The 16,391-nt window shown below is 40.7% G+C and overlaps 1 protein-coding gene across 4 annotated transcripts in view; it reads left to right on the forward strand.

Moving 5' to 3' along the window:
• LOC136872036 (probable cytochrome P450 49a1) overlaps positions 1–16,391 on the forward strand; it is a 334,038-nt gene that overhangs the window by 253,120 nt on the left and 64,527 nt on the right. The window lies entirely within an intron of this gene.

Here is a 16,391-nt window from a genome sequence, read left to right on the forward strand (position 1 = left end):
ATTCCGAAAATATATATATTTTTTTAATTTCTGATTAACTGCTTTGTGCGATTTCTTAAGATGCGGTTAGATTCGAAGTCTGTGTCATCTAGGGCTTGTTTATAATGTCGAAATAACGAGTCACGGTGGGCCATCATTTTTTTTGCCTTCATCATCTAGCCATGGACAAGAAGGACGAGAAACCTGTATTCGACGCGCGCGTGTGTGTATATCTTTGCCGCATTATTTGTATAAAATGTCATTTCTTTGTTGCTTATCACATGACCATTATTATAATAGCATTACCGTATTTATTCTAAACCAGAATATTGCATCCTTACTAAAACTGTTTATTCTTGCATTCATTTCACGTGTACTCGGAATATATGAAATGCTGCAGTTATGTTGGGATGGAAGTAACAGAGGTAGCCGGGGAACGGGGGGGTTGTCGTCCAAGGAGTCCAGACACCCCAGGAGTTTTAACGAATGTCCTTTTATTGAGAATTTTATACATAATGTACATTAATATTAGCTTCCGGAGTCCAACTCATTGGCTGAATGATCAGTGTTGAGGCCATCGGTTCAGACGGTCCCGGGTTTGATTCCCGGCTGGCTCGGGGATTTTAATCGCGTCTGATTAATTCTTCTGGCTGGGTACTGGGTGTTTGTCCTAACATATTCATATTCAGACAACATACTACACTACCAACTACCAAAGAAACACACAACACTGATTACATCCCTCTATATAGGGTTGGCTTCAGGAAGGACATCCGGCCGTAAAACAGGGCCAAATTCACATGTGCGACACAGTTCGCATCCTCGACCCCACAGATGTGGGAAAAGCGGGGAATAAGAAGAAGAAAAAGAAGAAAAGTACTATTAGCTTCCGGAATCCGCACGCATCCACCACTCTTACTTGGATCCAAGGGCACTCATTTCCTTTTTCGGTATTCTACACCACCTAAGCTATGGAAGTTTGGACACCTATCAAAATAAAACTCTGGATGAATGCCCCCACCTCCCAAACTGAAATCCTGGCTACGCTACTGTTCAAAAATATGTTCCCGTATTTTTTTGACCTGTGTGTTTCACCTCAAGTGCTGATGTTATAATCCGTAAAAGGTTATGGCCTCATAGTGTGCGAGTAGTGTGCTGCCGGAGGTCCCGTGTTCGATTTTTGAAAGGTCAGTAATTTGTGGTTGGATCTGTGGACTGGTTCGGGATCCAATTTAGTTACACCTGAGGGACTATCTGTCCCTGAGAAAGCGGCCCCGGTCTAGGAAACCAAGAATAAGGCCCGGGAGGATACGTTCTGCCAACCATACGACACCTCGTAATCTGATGGCCTTCGAGCTGAGAAGCGGTCGCTTAGTAGACCAATGCCTTTCGAGACTATTGCATCATAGTGTTTGGTCGTTACATATACTCAATGATAAAGAATCAAAGACAGCATGATTATAAAACCACTCAATATCCGTATCTGAAAACGCTGACTACATAATAAGATAACGAAAAGACTTGTCATCTCCATTTTGAGGTACGGTTTACGAAAACGAAATGATCATTTAAATATTTGCCTAAAGTGAAAATGTGAAAAGAGGGAAAATCACCTTAGGGCAGATGGCAGCCTAGTTCGAACTGAATATATCCCGACGGTTGAGACGCTGGCCTTCTGACCCCAACTTGGCAGGTTCGATCTTAGCTTAGATCGGTGGTATTTAAAGGTACTCAAATACGTCAGCCTCGTGTCAGTAGATTTACTGACACGGAAAATAATTCCTGTGGGACTAATTTCCAGCACCTCGGCGTCTCCGAAAACCGTAAAAGTAGTTAGTGGGACGTGAAACATATAATTATTATTATTAGTACTACTACTAGTAGTAGCAGTAGTAGTATCAATTTAGGAAGGCTCGGCTTGTGCCGGTAACATAATGGGCTGAGTCGGCCTAAGCAAGGAGTCGCCCTCTTGATTATGAAATTACGGGTACATATATCTACAAATATTTACAACAGAAATAATTACAACATATACATTTATACAATAAATACAACTTCTTATCTTCCCGTTTTGAGAATCTGTTCTTCAGTATTACTAGAACTGCCGCCTGGAACTTCATGCTGTTTGGCGTAAGTCAGAGGAAAAGTCGTTCCTAGGAACTTTCTCACAATGTGCCAGGTGCTCAGGAGGGTGGCTCTCTGTAGTTCTACGGATGTGTGATGATGCAGGTTTAATGCGGCCAGAGAGCTGTGCAAGCATTTTGGAATAACACCGGTACATGATATTACTATTGGAACTGTGGTGACTGATGTAGTTTCCACAGGCGTTGTAGATTCATTGGCTGAATGGCCAGCGTACTGGCCTTCGGTTCAGAGGGTCCCGGGTTCGATTCCCGGCCGGGCCGAGGATTTTAACCTTCATTGGTTAATTCCAATGGCCCGGGGACTGGGTGTTTGTGCTGTCCCCAACATCTCTGCAACTCACACATCACACATAACACTATCCTCCACCACAATAACACGCAATTACCTACACATGGCATATGCCGCCCACTCCCATCGGAGGGTCTGCCTTACAAGAGCTGCACTCGGCTAGAAATAGCCACACGAAATTATACTTATTTTATTACAGGCGTTGTATTTCTATTGCCAGTTCTGTGTATTTTGATATCTTTGTGGCTATTGTTTGCAGATTGGAGGTGTTTGGACAAGCAGTTTCTGTAAGGGATGCGGATCATTTTGGTTTATAGATTAGAATAATATCCGGCCTATTGTTGCTGAGCGTGACGTCGGTTGTGACTTCTCGGCCCCATAGTAGTTTGTATTCTTCTTCTTCTTCTTCTTCTTCTTCTTCTTCTTATTATTATTATTATTATTATTATTATTATTATTATTATTAAGACCCACTTGGCCCGAGGAGCACAGCAATTCAAGCTAACAGTTACAAGAAATTTACCTTGTAGCCAACTTCCTTGGTTTAAGCGATTCAGGGATGCCCACGTCTAGCCAATGTATAGATACTGATACTGCAGCTAATTCACTTGTTTATTTATTTCATACCACCAACAGAGATGTTTTTCCAATTACAGGTTGCGTAGTCACTATGCATTAATTATTAAAAATAACAAATGTCAGAAAGAACTTAATATCTAAAAATAAAAATGTCCAACATTATTAACAAGTAAAGTAGCAAACGGAATTTACAGCACATTAATACTTTTCAAGTTTGAAGTGGACTTATAACCTAATATACTTTATATCAAAGAATGAATAAAAAAGTAGACTTCTCGGGTTCGAAGTGGACTTATGACCTAAAATACTTAATATCTAAAAATTAATAAGAATGTAGAAATACAGAAACATAAAATAAATTAAGAATTAGTATCTACAAAGGAAATAACTCCAATCTTAAACTGACACCAGTTAAAGCAACTGACATATAAAAGAAAATCATGGAAAATAAGGCATGAAATATATGTGTTTGGTAAGAGGTGAGTTGTGGCAATCAGTATGAACAGCACATAAAATCTTAAGTACAAATAGACATTAGTAATGACAATTTGTTTGAAGTTTTCCCTACATTTTGTTTATCTATATTTTAATTATATAAATTTAAATAAAATAAAACAGTAAAATGAAACACAAATTAACCAAGACATAAGTATAAATATAGTACATATATACACCTATAAGGTAAGCCTTCAGAGATAGTGAACTGAACTCACAGTGTCCAGCATAGTGCGACCATTACTTTAACTGTGTGCCTCCTTCAATAATTTTACATAATAATTGTATCTAACAGAAAAGTCTAGATCAAGGTCAGGAAATTTATGAACTATGACGTTATATGTAGTGCACATTCTGAACAGTGGTGAGCTTCTATAAAATACTTTTTAAAAATCGGAAGAAACAAGAGATGTCCGTGTCTTAAACTTCCTTTCCGGGTATTCAACGAGAATTGTTTTAGAAAGTAACTCTTATCTACTACATTATTGATAACTCTATGGAGGTATTTTTGATTATTTATTATACGTCTGTTTAATAATGAAGTCGGAGTGTCTGCCTTACAAGGGCTGCACTCGGCTAGAAATAGCCACACGAAATTATTTTAATAATGAAGTAAAGTTAAATTCTTTCAAGAGATTTTGATAGTGAATTATGTCGCTAGGGACAAACCTGTTATATTTTTTTAAGTAAAGATAACGTAAAAAACGTTTTTGAACTTTCTCCACATGGTTTTGATAAGATTTATAAAGGGGATACCAAATTACCGACGAGTACTCAAGTTTGGACCTCACAAGTGTGTTGAACAAAAATGTGAGAGCTTGGATATTATTCAGGTCTCTGGTATGTTGGATTAAGAAGTCCAGTTTTTCGTAGGCATCATTAATTGTGTCATAAATGTGTGGGTTAAACGACAAATTCTTTGTGATGCGTCCTCTCAGATCATTAATTGAATTAACCTGCGTCAGTAATTCGTTGTTGATAGAGTAGGGGAGACCGGGGCTAGTTGTTACAGGGGCAGGTTGTTACAAACATCTTTTTGAAAAAAACAATAGGAGCAGCGCACCCCTCTCCGTATAATGTGTTGACCTTGCCGTCCCTCACAATCCAAGGGAGTCTCAGGCTGCGTGTGGATCTGTGAAATTTTTAAAATGGAAAAGTTTATTTTCGCTGTGTGTTTAGGCAGCGTCTTGCACCTTTCCGATCTTTAACCACGTGATCAAATATACAGGTAAACAAATTTTTTCTGTTTGTGGTTTAAACCCTCAGACATAAGCCTTAGTTTTCTAATGTAAGATAATTCTATCTTTCCTCTGTGATTAACTGTAACACAAAATATAAGATGGCGGCTATTGGGGCTAGTTGTTACTTACCACGCGGGGCACGTTGATACATGTAACGATTCTTCGTGGAACAAGCCTGGCTCAAGTATATCCACAGTTACCATTAGCACAGATAGTCTCAAATTACCAGAAACATTAGAAGATGGAAATTCAGCATTACGGCATGTTTGAGACATAAATAATTTTAGAGGGGCATTTTTTCATATTTTTGTCTTCACTGTAGGCTACGTGAATAAACTTCAGCTCAGACCATTATAAACTAGTAGAGTATTGGTTTAAAATGATGTTAATTAGGTCATAGGGGCAGGTGAAAACCTATGATATTAATTGTGTATGTACGGTCAGTCCTAAGCCATAAGCCTGGTTGGATCCTCAACAACTCCGCCATCAGCTGTCATGGATGGCCTAGGCATCACTGAAGAGGCGTACAAGGGAAATGAGGAGTGAGGTAGTTTACCGTTGCTTTCCTCACCGAGCCAGGAGTTACAAACATATCAGTCTGCCAAGCCCACTGAAATGCATGCACGAACTGACCTGATGAGCAACATTTTCACACCATTCATAGCAGGGACTGGCTGCATAAGGAATGACATTACTAGCATCGCTCATACCTAAGTCACTTTCATATTGTCAAAGCCAAGGATAAGACTGAACAGATAATTATGTTATATTTAATGAATGGGCTAAACATATTTTGAATTTAAAATGAAAATTATAAATATTTATCATATTTTCAGTGACATTTTACTATATGTAACAAAGTGCCCCTCGCATGTAACAACCTGCCCCGCTGTGGGGCATGTTGTTACAGAATACCTAATCTGATAATAATGTATCTTATTGACAAATGTGTGCATGTACTAGAATCTTTCAACTGCTATTCTTATGATAAAAGTTTGTTCCTTCTATCAGCAAAATTGAAATTTCATTTACTATTCACCTTAAAATTTAAAAAAATGAAAACCAAAAATTCTAACAACATGCCCCGGTCTCCCCTACACGTGTTCTTTAGGGAATTTTCCGTGTGTAATTTTCATGAAGCAACATTTCTTTATACTGAAATATAAATTATTTTCTATACTCTATTCATATAATTGATTTAAGTTGCTTTGTAGTTTGTCGATGTCTCCATCACATTTTATTTCTTTGTAAAGCTTTACATCATCCGCATATAAAAGGCAGTTTGAAAACTTAACCTTAGATGGGAGATCGTTGACATAAAGGTTAAACAGAAACGGACCCAGGTTTGAAACCTGTGGAACACCAGAATAGACAGAAAAAATGTCTGAATTACAATTGCAATACGCTAGATACTGTTTTCTCTCTAAGGCAGAATGAAATCCGTGATAGCATGGCGAAGTCATTCCAAATTCAGAGAGCTTTTTCAATAAAATATCGTGATCAATTTTGTCAAAGGCTTTCGAAAAATCCAAGTAAATTACATCAACATTTCCCTGCCTATGTAGAACATTAAAGGAATGCTGTGCAAAATTAACAAATTTGCTTATTGCTGATCTACCAGGCATAACACCATGCTGATATTCACTTACAGCCCTCTTTACATGAACGAAAATACGACAATATAAAATTTGTTCTAGGATTTTGCACGGAGCGCATAAAATACAGACAGATCGATAATTCTCAATCATCTTATTGTCCCCAGATTTAAAGATTGGACAAACTCTCGATACTTTCCAGGCTTTGGGAAATGTCTGCTTCTGAAGTGTCAAATTATACACTCTCAGAAGAGGAATGAGTAACACTTCGGAACATGCTTTTAGAATGTAGCGAGGTATCCCATCAGGGCCACATGATTTTTTGGGCTTTAATTTCTTAATAGCTGCTTTATATTCCCTTGTGGTTATAAATTCTACTCCTAGGGAATCGTTTACCATTAATCGCGGTGTTTCCGCAATAGCGTAGGAAGGTGGCGAAGAAGAGTATACAGATTTAAAGAACGTTGCAGAACCATTGGAAATACCTACATTGACTATTCTCTAACGTAATATTATTAAGTTTCATACTCTGTAAGGGTGGATCTTTTTGAATTCGCTTATTTTTAATAAAATTCCAGAATGATTTATTATCTATCGTGATGTTGTTTTGAGTTTCAGAGATATAACGATTGTACGCTTTGTTGACTAAGGTTTTAACATATTTCCTAAGTTGTTTATATACATGTTTACTGTAATCAGAAACTTTTTGTCGTCTTCTATGCAATTCTTTTGTCGTCTTTTTGTCATCTTCTATGCAATTCTTTCAATTTAATATTATGGATTATTTCCTAAGTAAACCAAACCAGGTATTTAGTTCTCGGAAAAATGCTCTTTTGGGGATCGTGGTTTCAAATACAGAGTTTACTTTCACGTAAAAATGTTCTACTGCTTCAACTACATCTCCATTTTTTTTTAACATAGACGAGTCCGTTTCTCGAATCATGTTATATATACACTAAGAAAATTTGCTTTCTGAAAATCATACGCTATAGTAAGAATTTGCTTTATTCGATCACATTCACCTCTTGGTTCTAAAAGAATGTTAGTGCAGGGTGGCGTGGATCTTCTGGGACTAACGTATATTGCTCTCTGCTCACAGTTACACCACTTACATTAGTTAAAAGGAGATCAAGAGTTCTATCATTAACAATCAAAACATTATTGAGAGATTTTAATTGATACAGAGACATAAAATTAGCTAGGGACTTGTATGCGATTCCACCATTTAACATATCATAACCTGAACTAACTATTAATGGAAGGTTGAAATCGCCTACAAGTATGATATCCTGGCTTTGAAATTTTTCATTAGTTTCAAATAAATTATAAAATGTTAAGTATGTTTCTCGACCACTGGCAGGTGGAAAGTATACAGATACAATGTAGTATGTATGATGGTGTAACACTATTTTAACACATACTGCCTCAATATCCTTCAATTTTAAATCTAGTTGCTGTGACATAATATCCTGATTGACAGCAATAAGTACCCCTCCTCCTCTCTTGGTACCCATTCTATCTCTACGATAAACATTATACCTATTATCTAAGAGTTCACTATTGCTGACGTCACTACTTAACCATGTCTCGGAAATTAACAATACATTATGTTCTGAATCGGTACTATTTACGCGAAATTCATTTAGTTTGGTATTGAGTCCTCTCACATTCTGATAATAAATAGAAGTTATATTAGAGTCCGTTATGAGTTTGAGAGATGTGTCATTTTAACAGTGGCGGCTGGTGGTTTGAAAGTTCAGTGGTGCACAATTTTTACCATTGATATAATATGATTACAGACTAATTTTTAAATCCAGATACATCAACAATACTTTTTATTATTAAGAATAAAACAAACATTTCAAATTTCTATTTTCAGGAATATTACTACAAGCCAGTAACATTTTTCATTTAAAAACTCTTTTACCATATTGAAATGAAACACTTTGAGGTAGCCTAATTCCGGTATTGTATCTGGTTTCGAAATTAAACGTCACGTAGGCCTACACATTCGTTTCACCTCGGATTTTTCTTCGTCAGTCCGTTGCGGAAACGGCCCAGACAAAGACTGCACTGAATTCATGATCTGGCAAAATACCACTAACATAAAAACGCACAATAATAAAAACACACACGCTGACACGAATGTTTACACATTAAAATAATAAGCTACTTAGCTTATACGCATATAACAAAGCTCACAACTATACTGAAAGGAATGGCGGGCTTTATTTTCAAATTTAAAGCCATTAGTTATATATCCAAACACGGCCGACTTGATGCGTCGCTCTAGCTGGCTCCTTGGGAGCGCAGCGAGGGATCCAGTCGGTCGTGATCCAGCAGATGAACTTCCATCCAATGGCGCTAGGTGACATCCCTGTTCTGTAACAGACTTTGACATTGAGCGCCAAAGCAGCCATCGGATGCAGATCGAGCAGGCAGTGGCGCCAACGGTCTCTAGCGACTTTGCTAGTAGTTGGTTACGTAGAAGCACGGCCGATTGGATCCCTCGCTGCGCTGTAAGGAGCTAGCTAGAGCGACGCATCAAGTCAGTCGTGGTAGGAGGAGCCAGGTTGATAAACCTCCATTTAAGCATTGTATAAGAAGCCACGCCTATCTTTCCCTCTCCCCGTGCACCCCTCTGGCAGCAGAGGTTTCATCCTACCTCAGGTTGACTCCCTGCTGCAAACTTTTCGGCTCCTTCAGTGAACATATGAGAGTACCGGCTTGTAGTCTCCTGTAGTCAATATTTGCTCTTTCAAGCTCTGGAAAGGTTTGTCTTGCTGAATGAAAATACAGCAGTTGAGTAATCCAAATTATAAAACTTTACCTAAAATAAACATAAAGAATTAATGGGGGTAGCGAAAATCTGCAACTTTACGGAGAAACCGCTCCTGCATTTTAGTTTAACTTCCTGACGTCTTCAAGTGTTTTCAGGTTATACACGTACTGGTCCTCTTCCCGCTTACGAAACTTTATGTTGCCTGAAGAATCAACCCACAAATACGCGTAGTTCTTCTCATTCTTCAATCTGGCGCGCATATCCAAGAATCTTCTGACGATAAGGAGTTAAGTTCTGGTTTATGTAGATTATTCCATTACTTGGAAACCCAAGCTGTGATGCGTTCAGATTCCTCCTCATTCTTCGACTCCGAATAAAGTTTTCTTTATCTGTTCTCCGCACAAACTTCACAATGATTCCCGCTGAAGACTGATGGGGGTTGTTTCTTTAATCTGTGGCAGGTGTCGATCATTTCGTTGTTCAATTTCAATGTCCAATGCTCGACCTAACACCTTCACTAATTCCAGCGTATCTTCTGTTTTCGTTTCAAGTATTCCATGAATTTCGATGGTCTAAATCGTCAAGCTGCAATGTTAGATTGTTAAGCTGTGTTTTAAGTTGAAAATTCTCCTCTTTCAGTTTGCAATGTTTTCTAAGAACAGCGCTATTTCTTTTGATTGTTGCTTAATTAGCTCCGCGGCGGTGTCAAGTATCCCACGAGTTAATTCTAAACTCTTGCCCAGTTCCCGTTCGGTTTCCATGTTCTTTATTTTCACGTTCTCTAGTCCAGTCGTTACACTTTTCATCTCTGTTTTAACTTCCGCTACTTCATTCTTCAACTCAGTTAGTAGTTAGTAGATAACACTAACAGATGGCGCCTGCACTTTATCACCACTGGCTACAACCTGACATGTCTTACACATCCACAACCGTCCCTCCGATTCTATTATGTCCACATCCCGTTCTGTTAAATCAACACATTTGCTGTGGTACCAAACCTGACATGCTCTGCACTTAATTTTCTGTGAACTATTCCGTTTGCCAATAGTTTTACCACACTTTACACATGAATTCATAACGGAGAATTTGCGAAACGGTGAATCGATAGTTCAACGGCGACAGTACTCCCTTAGTTTGAAATTGTCTGTTGGTAACAGTGCATTCACTACTATTTGTTTACATCTAACCTACATAATTCGTACTCACTTTATTTGGAATTTTACTGCTCTTCCACAATTTCGATGAACACGTATTTATTAATCTGATAGTAAAATACCAATTGTTAAAAGTACATACATTTATAGCTGCATACACAAGGTATAACACACCGAAATTACACAATTTGAGGGAGCTTACCACAACGCTAATATTATTATTATTATTATTATTATTATTATTATTATTATTATTATTATTATTATCATAATAACCGTGAAACAATTTTTATGAAAATAATATGCGTGGAAGACGTCATTTTATAATAATCAAGTGCAAAAAAAATGTCAAACCTGCCGCGAGAGGGAAACTGTCGTAACTCAAGGAAGCATTGTTTACGGCGGTGAATTTTGAAGTTTAAAAATTTCCAGTCAAAGAACAGAATCGATATTCCTCCAGAGTTTGTTAGTTTGTGGGAGTATATATATTTATTTGTGTTTAAATGGTGTTTACCTGAAATAATGTTTCATTTCCCTTTAGAGCATGTCTTTGAAAGTTGCGACTGTTTAGAGCTGAAGACGTTGACAAAGAAATGCTTGGATATCACGAATTCATACATACAATTGTTTTCTAATATGTCACAGTACTATATGTTCTATCCATTTTTGTTTTTCCCTGAATTTATTGAAATGACCCTGTATTTTTATAACGTAGCTTAAAATTTAAATAACACAAAATAAAGGAATTCTTGTAACTAAAACACTTAAAAATTGCACAAGTTACTGCATAATCTCAAAACTTGATTTATAACAATTTTATCATTAACAAAATCAATATCATCTTACTCTGAATCACTATCAAATGAATGAATATGGTTTGGGGCATAGATGGATGGATGGATGGATGGATGGATGGATGGATGGATGGATGGATGGATGGATGGATGGATGGATGGATGGATGGATGGATGGATGGATGGATGGATGGATGGATGGATGGATGGATGGATGGATGGATGGATGGATGGATGGATGGATGGATGGATGGATGGATGGATGGATGGATGGATGGATGGATGGATGGATGGATGGATGGATGGATGGATGGATGGATGGATGGATGGATGGATGGATGGATGGATGGATGGATGGATGGATGGATGGATGGATGGATGGATGGATGGATGGATGGATGGATGGATGGATGGATGGATGGATGGATGGATGGATGGATGGATGGATGGATGGATGGATGGATGGATGGATGGATGGATGGATGGATGGATGGATGGATGGATGGATGGATGGATGGATGGATGGATGGATGGATGGATGGATGGATGGATGGATGGATGGATGGATGGATGGATGGATGGATGGATGGATGGATGGATGGATGGATGGATGGATGGATGGATGGATGGATGGATGGATGGATGGATGGATGGATGGATGGATGGATGGATGGATGGATGGATGGATGGATGGATGGATGGATGGATGGATGGATGGATGGATGGATGGATGGATGGATGGATGGATGGATGGATGGATGGATGGATGGATGGATGGATGGATGGATGGATGGATGGATGGATGGATGGATGGATGGATGGATGGATGGATGGATGGATGGATGGATGGATGGATGGATGGATGGATGGATGGATGGATGGATGGATGGATGGATGGATGGATGGATGGATGGATGGATGGATGGATGGATGGATGGATGGATGGATGGATGGATGGATGGATGGATGGATGGATGGATGGATGGATGGATGGATGGATGGATGGATGGATGGATGGATGGATGGATGGATGGATGGATGGATGGATGGATGGATGGATGGATGGATGGATGGATGGATGGATGGATGGATGGATGGATGGATGGATGGATGGATGGATGGATGGATGGATGGATGGATGGATGGATGGATGGATGGATGGATGGATGGATGGATGGATGGATGGATGGATGGATGGATGGATGGATGGATGGATGGATGGATGGATGGATGGATGGATGGATGGATGGATGGATGGATGGATGGATGGATGGATGGATGGATGGATGGATGGATGGATGGATGGATGGATGGATGGATGGATGGATGGATGGATGGATGGATGGATGGATGGATGGATGGATGGATGGATGGATGGATGGATGGATGGATGGATGGATGGATGGATGGATGGATGGATGGATGGATGGATGGATGGATGGATGGATGGATGGATGGATGGATGGATGGATGGATGGATGGATGGATGGATGGATGGATGGATGGATGGATGGATGGATGGATGGATGGATGGATGGATGGATGGATGGATGGATGGATGGATGGATGGATGGATGGATGGATGGATGGATGGATGGATGGATGGATGGATGGATGGATGGATGGATGGATGGATGGATGGATGGATGGATGGATGGATGGATGGATGGATGGATGGATGGATGGATGGATGGATGGATGGATGGATGGATGGATGGATGGATGGATGGATGGATGGATGGATGGATGGATGGATGGATGGATGGATGGATGGATGGATGGATGGATGGATGGATGGATGGATGGATGGATGGATGGATGGATGGATGGATGGATGGATGGATGGATGGATGGATGGATGGATGGATGGATGGATGGATGGATGGATGGATGGATGGATGGATGGATGGATGGATGGATGGATGGATGGATGGATGGATGGATGGATGGATGGATGGATGGATGGATGGATGGATGGATGGATGGATGGATGGATGGATGGATGGATGGATGGATGGATGGATGGATGGATGGATGGATGGATGGATGGATGGATGGATGGATGGATGGATGGATGGATGGATGGATGGATGGATGGATGGATGGATGGATGGATGGATGGATGGATGGATGGATGGATGGATGGATGGATGGATGGATGGATGGATGGATGGATGGATGGATGGATGGATGGATGGATGGATGGATGGATGGATGGATGGATGGATGGATGGATGGATGGATGGATGGATGGATGGATGGATGGATGGATGGATGGATGGATGGATGGATGGATGGATGGATGGATGGATGGATGGATGGATGGATGGATGGATGGATGGATGGATGGATGGATGGATGGATGGATGGATGGATGGATGGATGGATGGATGGATGGATGGATGGATGGATGGATGGATGGATGGATGGATGGATGGATGGATGGATGGATGGATGGATGGATGGATGGATGGATGGATGGATGGATGGATGGATGGATGGATGGATGGATGGATGGATGGATGGATGGATGGATGGATGGATGGATGGATGGATGGATGGATGGATGGATGGATGGATGGATGGATGGATGGATGGATGTTGTTTAAAGTGGCCTAACATCTAGATCATCGGCCCCTAATGGTACGAAATGAGACGAAATGAAATGGCAAATTAATACCCAAAATCCTCCACTAACCACAATTCAAAACGTGAGGACGAAGAATGGATGGATACGAATTTAAAACGATCAGTGGAACGACCCACAGTGCCTCAGTTGCACAGGAGTTGGTGTAAAACAATAGTATTACTGACCAAGGGACTGCTTCTATCGCACGATACTGATTCGATGATTCTTGAAATCGAAAGAATTCTAAAATCCAAGTCAATGGCCACTCATTATGGTACTTATCGCTAGAAAGTACGGTAGACACGCGGTATTCCACACATTATGGTACTGCTGACAGGCAATGGAATTCGCACATATATCAGAGAACTACGGTGTTCCGCACATTGCGGCGCCATTGGCAGGCAACGCAAACTTATCTTGTTCATCACCTAAGGGACGCGTACTCTCCCGTGGTGTTCCTCATATAGTGCGTACTAATCATAGCCAAGCCAGAACCATAGGTTCCCTCATCCCATGGTGTCGCCCATATAGTGCTACTAATCACAGGTACTGTGAAAGCCGTCGCGCTCTCGTTTGCTGCTAATCACAAACCTATTTGGTATAGTTGGGGACAAAACATGACGGCCTCAATTCCTATACTGCTAATAATAAGAGTTGGTGTCTGACATTTCTTAGAGGGAGGTCCGTTTACTGATTGCCAAGGCGGGATAAAGGGAGTGGCTGTGTAGTTGCCATGGAAACGAGGGTGGGGCGACTGCGGTTGCCATGGAGATGAAACTTCAGGGCAGCTCGTCTTGCTGGGAGTTGCCAAACCTGTCACTGTCACTGATAAGAACCTGATTGTTTGTATAAGAGTGATCGCAATTGGGACGACACCGCCTGGCCAGGTAGTCTACAACAGATCACAGCGGTCAGAATGAAGGAGGGTACAAGTGAGCCGGCAGCGAGGGGTAAGAGTATGTAGAAAGGAATGCTGGAATGTGGCAACATCACGAAATGGCACGTGCAGTGCTCCTCCCTCCAACCTTACCTGTCAGACGCCAACTTTAGTTAAGTCTAGTATAGAAGCGAGCTGGAAGCCAGTAGTCAATCACACCCTGCACCCTGCTGAGTTAACGAGTTCTAAGTGATCCTTGTTTGTTGTGGAGAGGCTGCCAAACCACTTTCTTCCTCACTCTCTGTAGTATTTACCCTTTCTTCGTGTAGAGTGCAGTAGCCGATATGGCAACTCTGGCTGCACTAGAGGTAGTAAATACTGTAAGTCGCTGATAGACACTGAGCTGCCGATGGAAGGTAGTGGTGTGAGGCGAGGTCGTCATGATTTGTCCCCAACTATACTTAAAATAGTGGTATTGCGCACAAGGAAACGCGACCCATGATGGTCCCTGCGTGGTGGTACTAATCAAAAGGAGTTTCATGGTTCTAATATAATCATCACTTGGTCGCCCCTTTAGTCCCCTCTTACGATAGGCAGGGGATACCGTGGGTGTATTCTTCGTCTGCGTCCCCCACCCACATGGGGTAGTGTGTTTGGTCCCGAGAGGTAGTTTACTTCCCTTAAGCCAGTCAGCAATCCGGTTAGGATCCCACTATCCGCCACCTAGGACCCACCACGTGGGAGTATCATGTCTCCTCCTGCTACGCCAGCTGGACGATCACGGTTTACGTAAAAGTGGAAGATAAGGTTGACTACTGCGGAAGAAAAATATGACCATACCAACTGAGACGCTTTTCCAGCAATTTATTCGCAATTGGTGCGGTGCACATATTCTGGTGAATAGTCTCTTTCTTGATATGGGAGATTTTTCGCGTATTTTCCCACATTACATGTATAATGGGCAAGGTGGCGGATCATTTAATGATTCATAACTTTATCGCTCGGTTGCCTTTAACCCTTCAGTAGAATATTATCATTATCTATTCTAAATTTGTACCGAGCCAGTGTCTAAAGCGTTTGTACTGTTATCGACAGTAAAAAAAAAAAAAAAAAAAAAAAAAAAATGAAATTGCGTATGGCTTTTAGTGCCAGGAGTGTCCGAGGACAAGTTCAGCTCGCCAACTGCAGGTGTTTTGATTTGACTCCCGTAGGCGACCTGCGCGTCGTGATGAGGATGAAATCATGATGAAGGCGACACATAGGCCTACACCCAGCCCTGGTGCAAGCGAAATTAACCAATTAAGGTTAGAATTCCAGACCCTGTCTGGAATCGAACCCTGGACCCCTGGGGGCCAAAGGCGCTATCCTTTTAGCCATGGAGACGGTCGTTATCGATAGCATATAACGACAATGAATAAATTACGACCAAAAGCGCATAAAAACATTGAATTTCTGAAAGTCGTGTGTTACACCCTTAACACAAAACAATTACCGAACAGGTTACCTCAGTACGTTGATAACACTGTACGCGGGAGGCAGGTGAGTTCGAATCCCCAGTGGCCATCTTCGAAGTTGACTCCGGCGGTTTCTCATTTTAACTCCAGAAACATGCTAGGACAGTACCACGGGCTTCAGGGTGTACCGGGGAAAGCAGACACAGAACTGTCAAGCACAACATACATTTGACAGTCACGAAAGCTTTACCTTTTATGTAGAAATTGAGAGCTTAATTCTTGAAGTTGTACCTTTACAATGTCTCTCGTAATCATGGTTATATCTGGTGTTGCAATCCTTATTTAATCATCTCTGAATCCACTCATCCTACTGATCTAA

Source organism: Anabrus simplex, chromosome 4, assembly GCF_040414725.1.
Source record: "Anabrus simplex isolate iqAnaSimp1 chromosome 4, ASM4041472v1, whole genome shotgun sequence".
Lineage (NCBI taxonomy): Eukaryota > Metazoa > Arthropoda > Insecta > Orthoptera > Tettigoniidae > Anabrus > Anabrus simplex.